The 9,863-nt window shown below is 51.1% G+C and overlaps 1 pseudogene across 1 annotated transcript; it reads left to right on the top strand.

Moving 5' to 3' along the window:
* Positions 1 to 2,406: 2,406 nt before the first annotated feature.
* LOC311615877 (cofilin-1-like) lies at positions 2,407 to 2,963 on the top strand (annotated as a pseudogene). The gene has a single exon. The product of its transcript is annotated as a cofilin-1-like (transcript).
* Positions 2,964 to 9,863: the final 6,900 nt, after the last annotated feature.

The raw sequence follows: 9,863 nt of genomic DNA, 5'->3' as shown, positions 1-9,863 counted from the left end.
AAGGAAGCATATTAGATTATGTAAGCTTGTGTGCACTAGTCAGGGGCTCACATGAAAGCTGCAGTGGTGGTGCAATGGGGTGGGCGGCGGGCCGAGGTGGGATCCCGAGACCTCTCCAGTCCACCGAGGGCACACCACCAGCCCATCTCGCAGGGGAGGTGAAGCATGAGCGCATGTGTTAGGACCCGAAAGATGGTGAACTATGCCTGGGCAGGGGGAAGCCAGAGGAAACTCTGGTGGAGGTCCGTAGCGGTCCTGATGTGCAAATCGGTCGTCCAACCTGGGTATAGGGGCGAAAGACTAATCGAACCATCTAGTAGCTGGTTCCCTCCGAAGTTTCCCTCAGGATAGCTGGCGCTCTCGCAAACACACAGTTTTATCCGGTAAAGCGAATGATTAGAGGTCTTGGGGCCGAAATGATCTCAACCTATTCTCAAACTTTAAATGGGTAAGAAGCCCGGCTTGCTGGCATGGAGCCAGGCGTGGAATGACAGTGCCACTTTTGGTAAGCAGAACTGGCACTGTGGGATGAGTTCATGTTCAGGATGAACGAGTTTAGCTCAGGAGACAAGCCGGGAGACGACCAGCAGCACTTACTTGTCAGCGACAAAAATGGGACCCCAGAAAAGGTGTTGGTTGATATAGACAGCAGGACGGTGGCCATGGAAGTCGGAATCCGCTAAGGAGTGTGTAACAACTCACCTGCCGAATCAACTAGCCCTGAAAATGGATGGCGCTGGAGCATCGGGCCCATACCCAGCCATTGCTGGTGGTCGGTCGGTCGGAGAACGAGAAAGGTGGACAAGAGCATGGGGCGCTCATCCACCCCACACCAGCGCAGGCTACGCTGCGACGAATAGGAGGGCCGCTGCGGTGAGCCTTGAAGCCTAGGGTGCGGCCCCGGGTGGAGCTGCTACAGGTGCAGATCTTGGTGGTAGTAGCAAATATTCAATTAAAAAAAAATAGATTATGTAAGATTGTGTTCAGATATAGGACCTTCATATGTACAAGGTATCAATTTGGCTGCAGCCCTTCAAGGAAAAACAGTCAAAGAGGTCCTGTTCCAGCAACAGCAGAAGAAAACGGGAAATCCTAGAGTTGCTGGTCCCCCTGGCAGTTGTTACTCCTGCAGACAGATGGGACATCGAGCTGCCCAAAGTCCTAATCGCCAGGGAGACAATAACAATCAGGCAAAGATACCGGGGATATGTCTTCGTTGTAAGAAGGGAAAACATTGGGCAAAGGATTGCAAGTCAATTACTGATTTGCAAGGGAACCATCTGCCTCCCCTTCAGGGAAACTGGAAGAGGGGCCAGCCCCAAGCCCCGCAACAATGTTACAGGGCAATCCAGGGACAGTCCCTACAGGGGGAGTCCCAAACGAAAAGGGGAAATCCGTTTGTGACTTATTCAGAGCAACCTCAGGGAGCGCAGGATTGGACCTCAGTGCCTCCACCTATACAGTACTAACTCCTGAGATGGGAATGCAAGCTCTCCCCACAGGGGTATATGGACCCCTCCCTCCAGGGATGGTGGGGATATTATTAGGAAGAAGTAGCACGACTATGAAGGGATTATTAGTGGCCCCAGGGGTAATAGATCAGGACTACACTGGAGAGATTAAAGTCATGACCCATTCTCCAAATTCTATAACAGTCATCCATTCTGGACAACGAATAGCACAGCTTGTTTTACTTCCATTAGTGAGAACTGGACAGACTAAAGCTGGTCATCAAAGAGGAGAACAAGGTTTTGGTTCTTCAGGTACTTACTGGGTACAAGCTATCAAACAAGAAAGACGAGAGTTAATTTTAAATATCAATGGGAAAATTTTTAAAAGAATATTAGACACTAGAGCAGATACGTCTGTGATATCAGAACAGCACTGGCCTCCCCAGTGGCCAAAACAGGCGGCTGTTACATTTTTACAGGGAATTGGTTAAGCTCATACCCCTGAGCAGAGTAGTGGATTATTATCTTGGACAGATAAGGAGGGTCATAGCAGGAGTTTCCAGCCATACATGTTACCAGGACTGCCAGTGAATTTATGGGGAAGGGATGTTATGCAAGAAATGGGAGAGTATATTTACAGCCCTAGTGCTGTGGTCACACAGCAGATGTTTGATCAAGGGTTGCTACCTCAGCAAGGCCTAGGGGTATCAGGCCAAGGAATCACAGAACCTTTACAGCCCAGGCTCGACCACTTAGAGCAGAGTTAGGGTATTTTTAGGAGGAGCCTTTGATTTTCCTGCAACTCATGCTGACCCTATTACATGGAAAAGTAATATGCCAGTCTAGGTTGATCAATGGCCCTTAAATGAAGAGAAAATTCAGGCTGCTGAACTATTGGTGCAGGAACAATTAGATAGCGGTCACCTAGCCCCCTCAAATTCACCCTGGATCAGTCTGATCCCGGCAGCAGCTGCAGCGGCTCTTGTCCTTCCAGGCTCTACTTGCTATCTCCTTTAGCTTCCAGAAACATGGCTTCTGGTGTGGCTGTCTCTGATGGAGTCATCAAAGTTTTCAATGACATGAAAAGTACTTAAGTCCTCCACACCAGAGGAGGTAAAGAAGTGCAAGAAGGTGGTGCTCTTCTGCCTGAGCAAAAACAAGAAGAACATCATTCTAGAAGAGGGCAAGGAGATCCTGGTCGGTAATGTGGGCCAGACAGTGGATGACCCCTACGCCACCTTCGTCAGGATGCTGCTGGACAAAGACTGCCACTATGCTCTGTATGATGCAACCTATGAGACCAAGGAGAGCAAGGAGGAGGACCTGGTATTTATCTTCTGGGCCCCTGAGTCTGCGCCTCTTAAGAGCAAAATGATCTACGCCAGCTCCAAGGATGCCATTAAGAAGAAGCTTATGGAGATCAAGCATGAATTACAAGCAAACTGCTACGAGGAGGTGAAGGACCGCTGCACTCTGGCGGAGAAGCTGGGGGGCAGTGCTGTCATCATATGATTAGGACAGAGTCTTGTCAGTTATTAGGAAGGGAACCTCATTTTATTTGTCTGCCCTTCTCCAAACAGCAGCAAGATTGGCTATTTAAGCACAGTAATACTTGGGCCATCTCTCTTGCCAACTATATGGGGAAGTTAGATAATCACTACCCCCATAATAAATTGTTGCAATTTGCTGGCCTATATCAGTTTATTTTCCCTGGAAAAATATCTGCTCTGCCATTAACAGATGCATTTTTAATATTCACTGATGGTCCCTCTAATGGAACTGCAGCTTATACTATACTAGGAAAAACTATTACTTAGAAAACTGGATACCATTCAGCTCAGGAGGTAGAGCTGCAAGCTGTCCTTGCCGCTGTTCAAAAGGTGTCTGATCAAAGATTCAGTCTGTACTCCGATAGTCAGTATATAGTTAGGGCACTACAATTATAGAAACCTTTCCTTTTATAGGAACCTCTAACAGCAATGTTCAGAGTCTATTTAGAGCTATTCAAAAAGAACTTTAGCAAAGGACTGAAAAATACTATTTTGGCCATATCTGAGCTCACACTAGTAGTCTACCTGGACCTTAGGCTCAAGGCAATGAGATAATTGATCAGGCCTGAAAAATTTTGTTTACCCAAGAACAATTAGCAGAGCAATCTTATGCCATCCATCATCCGAATAGTAACAGCTTCCGACTCCAGTTTAAAATTACCAAAGAAGCAGCTAGACAAATAGTCAAACAATGTTAGTCCTGCCAGGAATTACTCTCTGTGCCACAATTGGGGGGTTAATCCCTGAGGTTTATTGCCCAATCATTTATGGCAAATGGATGTGGCTCATGTCCCTAGTTTTGGAAAATTAAAGTATGTAGATGTTACTATTGACACATTTTCCGGATTTCTAATGGCCACTTTACAATCCGGAGAGGTGAGTAAACACTGTATCACCCATTGTTTAAAATGCTTTGCCACTATGGGACAACCCAAAAGTCTTAAAATTGATAATGGGCCTGGTTATACTGGGAAAAAATTTCAAGTATTTTGTACACAATTAGGTATAGTTCATAAAACTGGAATCCCCTATAATCCTCAAGGACAAGGTATTGTGGAAAGAGCTAATAGTACTCTGAAACAGCAATTACAAAAAAATAAAAAGGGGGGAACTATACCCCCCAACACCACAAAATTATATTAACCATGTTTTATTTATTTTAAATCTTTTAAATTTGGGTTCACATGGAAAATCTGCGGCTCAAAAGTTTTGGTGTACAACATCCCAGCACACCTATGCACAAGTGCACTGGAAGGGCCCTCTTACAGGGCAATGGTCAGGACCAGATCCAGTACTAATCTGGGGAAGAGGGCATGTTTGTGTTTTCCCAGAGGATGCTGAAAGTCCACACTGGCTCCCAGAGAGGCTGGTACACCAAACAGGACCAGTGCCTAGAGGAAAAGAATGAAGAGGCTACGTCTGAGTGAATCTGAGCACCCAGAGCATCCTGCGACCCGACATCTTCCATGGAGACAGTGCTATGGGGACAATGTGACTCAAATACCGATACTTGGACTTAATCTCAGCATTTATGATTGGATACCGGTAAACAAGTCCAACCCTCAAGACAACTTGCAAGGATTTGTAGAAGGGCTATGGACATTAGACCATAAGACTTATCAGACTGATTTGTGGAAACTAAGTGCTAGTATGGGGCCCTTTTTGGCCATAGCTAGGGGCAGCTCCTATCTAAAGATCATGGAAATTACTGCATGTGTTCCTGAGCCTTATGCATCGCTTGTTGGGAATGTTCATATTACTGTCCATGACTCTGTATATAATGTTTCTTGTATCAAATATAATCTCACTGTGTTATCTCAGTTGAGGATGATACCAAAATTGTAGTGCTGTATCAGCCAGCCTTTGTAATGATACAAATTAATATTACAGGACCTTGGTATGAAAAAAAGGGATTACAGATATGGAATGAGGTTAACACAGCACTAGCCCATACCAAAAGATTTGTAGGATTATTGATTGCTGGAATCACAGCCCTTATTACCCTTGTTGCTTTGGCACAGACTATTCAAACAGCACATTATGTTAATGATCTGTCGAGAAAAGTCTTCCAAGCATTAGGAGCCCAAGAAAATATAGATAGAAAATTTGAAGAGAAGCTAAATGCCCTGTATGATGTGGTTCAGGTCCTAGGTGAACAAGTTCAAGGTTTAAAAGTTAGGAATCAGCTTCGATGCCATGTTGAATATCAATGGATTTATGTTACTTCTAAGCATTATAACGAGAGCCAGTTTATTTGGGAACAAATTCAGAGACATCTATTCGGCATATGGCATACAGAAAATGTTTCATTGGACTTGCGACAATTACATAGAGAGATACTGGGGATAAAGAATGCACCTCCATTAGATACTACCATAGCTGAAAGCGCTGAGAACTTTGTCTGTCGGCTTATGAGACAAGTGCCATCCCTTGGCACCTTTCAGCATCTAGTCATAATAGTATTAGGGACACTGGCTCTGTTATTGCTCATATTATGCCTTGCTATCTTTGTTACTTCGCTTACTGGTTAAGAATCTATTTGGAATTAAAGCAGCACTTCACAGTCTCCATTTACAGCTGCAAGCTCACAAACAATCTCCTGTTTAATTAAAAGAAAAGGGGGAGATGTGGGGAGCTGCCCTGAAAACAGGGGTCTCACTTGTTGAGACATAGCTCTCTTTTCCTCCCTCGCTGCACAGCAGGAAGTGGAAAACTACTGCTGTTTGCAGTTATCAGGAATTGTTTTGACTTGCAGCACAAGGACTGTGTGCAATGCTAGCCTTGACATTTACTTGACTTGGTTAAAAAATAGTAGACTTAGTGGCGCAAAAATATTTTTCGTAAACAAGGAACTTACTGCTTTTGCCTAGATTGCTGTGTGTGCTTAAATATGCTGTTTGGAATAAACTCGGGACTGCAGACTTCGGTCTCAGTCCTCCCAACCCCATATTTTCTTGTCTGTCATTTTTCTCATTCTCACCGGCACTCAACTACATACACCTGAACTCTATCAAGCCCACATCACTCAGGCACGTGGAGCCATGTGTTCGGACCATAGGTTCAAGTTTACAACTCCAGCTGTTGGCAATAATGGTGCTGGGAGGGCTCTGCCCTCAAAGTTGGGACTGGCACGTGGCCACCAGAGGCTGTGCCCTCTCATCAGTCTGAGGCTTGAGCCTGTTTAAATACTGTAGCTGTACACCACAGCCCCCTAGCTTGGAGGTCTCTGATCCCTGCACACCTCCAACCGCGCACTGAGCCCCCAGCAGAGGCTGGCCTATCTGCTGGTCTTGGGGGCTGCAGGTGCAGGCCCTTCGGGGATGTGGGCTCAGTGCCCAGACTGCTGGGGGCAGCCGCTGGCTCTGGAGGAGTCACAGGTCCCTCCTGGAAGAAAGAGAAAGGCCTCCTGGGAGCTCAGGCTGAGCATCTGGAGAAGTCGAGGCTGCTAGGCAGGCCTCTGCCTCACTGTCCCCTCGAGCTGGGTGGCCTGTGGGGTTACGGTGGGCAGCAGTGTGTCCCACCCAGTCAGCACCAGCCTCCCTCTGCTTGATGACATCGTGCGAACAATGGGGAACACAGAAGATGTGCTCCCGCTCAGGCACACACTCCATACCGTACCTCGCCCACTGGTCCCACAGTCCCCGCTGTCCCCACCGTGGTCTGCCATACACGTGTGCCATCCTCGGAGGCTGGCAGCACCTGCCTGAAGAGATGGAGTCCACAGGCTGCAGCTGCCACCCGCGCTGTGCCCCCTCATCAGAGAGCCAGGCCCAAGGCTAGATGGGCAGCCAATCCTGGATACAGCTAAACTTTTCTATGACCCGACAGCAGGGCCGCTGAGCAGCTGTCCCCAGAGCAGCTGGAAGTTGCGGCTGCGCAGCCCAGGCTCCAACCCAGGAATCTCAGGCAAGGGGGCCCTCGGCTCTGAGCAACTACAGGACGTTTTCTCCTCTAGTCTCCACGGAGGGGACTCCCGTGGGTGGCCCTGCCCTGCGCTCTCTCCTCAGATTTCACAATAGCCCCCCTGTGCCCCTCCTCAGGGCGCCTACTGGCATTTCTGGTCCTGGGTCCTCCCGCACCCCCTCACTCACAGGCTCGGGGGCTGGGCGTCCCCCGCGCCTCCCAGTGGGTTGAAGGGTGGGTGGTCCATCTTGTCCCAGGTCAGGGCGTAGATCCCTAGGGAGGAGCAACAGGACCTTGATCACCTCCTGGGAACCTCTTCCTGCCTCCCCTCTGGCCGCCTGAGGGCACAGGTCACCGATGGACAGCAGACATGGACTTGGTCAAAGGCAAGGTTGTCTGTGCTCACCTATTTCCCCTTCTGCTTCAGACCCCTAGCTCCATGGCCCAGGACTCACAAGGGTCTGCTTTTCACTGGACAGGATGGAGAGGGCTTGAGGCTGCCTTCAGCCAGGGAGGGCCAGCTGGCAGGGCCACCTTCCCGGGTCCTCTCCGGGTCCCCAGGCCTCTGCTCTCTGCCCTGGAAGCTAGTCAGACCCCAAAGCCAGAAAGAGGTGCCTGAGCTGCCCGCTTCCCTCCCTTCCTGGGGCCGCTCTGGAAGAACAGGACCTGCCACTCCAAGCTCTTTCCATTGAATTTCAAAAAGAGAATACTAAGTGAAGTTGAAAAGTAACAAGGTAATCTGGGGAGAGAAACAGATTCAGGTTTCAGAAGCTTCCACCTGGAAGGGGAACAATGCCTGAGGATGCTTTGCCCAAGGTAGGTGAAGGGTCTAGCGGGGACATTTTGCTCCTACCCCTTTCTCTGTACCTCGGACTCCTTAAGAGAAAGGCAAGTTTTAAACAGCGTAAGTCAGCAAAAGGCAGCGCAACCATGTTCCTGAGGCCCCGTCCACATGGGGTCCCTGGCGGCCAGGGGGGGTCAGCTCAGCCTAATGCAGGAGAAGGGCCCAGCAGGGTCCTCCCAATCAGAGGCAGGCAGATTGGCAGCACCTGCTTAGCGCACCGCCAGCCACGCCAAACACCAACACCTGTGGCGGCTGCGGTGGGCGCCTCCTGGGGAAGGGCCTGGCTCACTCTCATCCCACCTGAGGTCCTGCCAGACCTCACAGAAAGCGGCTGCCCTGAACCAGCCTCTGCCTGTGGTCTCCAAGGCTGGGCGGGAACACTGGACCACTGGCCGGCAAAGGGAGACCAGGGGAGGCAGAACAAGGCTGGGGAAGCGGGAAGAGAAGTTCAGGGTGACTGAGTTCTGGCCTCAGCGCAGGGTCAGAAGGGCGGTCTCCTTCGGGCAGCTCCCTGCCTGGGGGTCCGGGTGGGTGGGGGAGGGAGGAGAGCGGGCGTAGTGGGCCTGGGTCAGGTTCCACTCCCGCGGCCCACGGCCCAGGACCCACGGGCTGGGCGGGCTCCGCGCAGAGCCGCCTGCCTGTGGGTGGGCAGGCCGAGCCCAGGTGTGGCCCGGCATTGCTGAGGGAGGGACGCCGCGCGGGGAGCGCGGTGCCTGGAGCTGAGGCGGACCCTGACTGGGAGCCAAGGGACCGCGGGAGGGCGGTCCGTGTTGGGGGGAGGTCGCCCACCTTTGGGGAGGGACCTAGGCTGGGATGCTGCCAAGGCCAGGCACTCTGCCCTACCTGTCTTCCTCGAGGTCACAGATGGAGCTGGAGGAGGACTCCAGTCCTGCCCGTCGCCCAAATGCCCAAGAGGAGCCAATCAGCGGTGGTCGGAGGAGGGCGCCTGGCGCCAGCGGCCAATAGGAGGGCGGGCCCGCCAGCCCCGCCCCCAGGCTGAGGTGCCTCAGGTGTGAGCAGGGAGCTGCCTGGCATCCACCTGAGGGGCCTCCTGGAGCAGGAGCCCGGGAAGGTGTGCAGCTGGCGGGCCCCAGGGAGCCGGGAGCCGGGAGCTGGGCTGTGCTCAGCGCAGGAGGGCTGGAGCAGGAGCCGCCCTGGGGTTGCTGGTCTCCGTTTTCTGGGTGTGAAATGCGAGCAGGTGCAGCGCTGCCCTCCAGGCGGGTCTGAGCCTTCCAGCCCTTGCCTGGCGGGCAGTTTGCCTCTGGGAGAAGTTCCGGGGAGCAGTTTGCCTCTCGGAGAAGTTCCAGGGCCCCTTGGCTACACAGGTCCAGGAGGCAGGTGGTGCAAACCATCAAAAGTAGGAAAATGCAAGATGGTAAGGGCCTACGGTGAAGTCAAACAACATGTCACTTCAAAAACATTCTCCCAAATATGTGGGGACTGACTTTACATCCTGCCACGTGGTTGGAGGTGGGGAATGGGAGTCTGGGTTCCTTTAAACGCAGACAGGCCCCAGCTGGGTTGGCTCCGTGGGTGGGGCGCCTGCCTGTGGACCGAGGGTCCTGGGTTTGATCAGGTCCACGCACCTGGGTGCAGGCTCCATCTTGGCCCTGGTCCGGGCGGGTGGGGGAGGCAGCCAGTTGATGTCTCTCTCTGACATGGGTGTGTCTCACACACACATCAGTGTTTCTCTCTGTCTCTACCTTCCCTTCCACTCTCCAAAAATCAGTGGAAAAATATCCTGGTGAGGATTTACAAAGAATAAGTAAATCACAGTGGAACATTGAACAATCCAGTGGGAATGTGCAATTGGTCATCTTTTTTTTTTTTAAATATAATTTATTGATTTTGTACAGAGAGGAAGGGAGAGAGATAGACCGTTAGAAACATCGATGAGAGAGAGTCATCGATTAGCTGCCTCTTGCACACCCCTACTCGGGATATGCCCGCAACCAAGGTACATGCCCTTGACCGGAATCGAACCCTGGGACCTTTCAGTCCCCAAGCCGACGCTCTATTCATTGAGCCAAACTGGTTTCAGCTGCAATTGGTCATCTTAATCCTGGGGTGTAGCACTGTGCTCACCCTCAGCTATGCTCCACGTTGCCGGTGGTC

The sequence above is a fragment of the Pipistrellus hanaki genome, assembly GCF_964339955.1.
Source record: "Pipistrellus hanaki genome assembly, contig: scaffold_23, whole genome shotgun sequence".
Taxonomy (NCBI): Eukaryota; Metazoa; Chordata; class Mammalia; order Chiroptera; family Vespertilionidae; genus Pipistrellus; species Pipistrellus hanaki.
The sequence above is the reverse complement of the archived record's forward strand: the minus strand, read 5'-3'. Positions and strand labels throughout refer to the sequence as shown.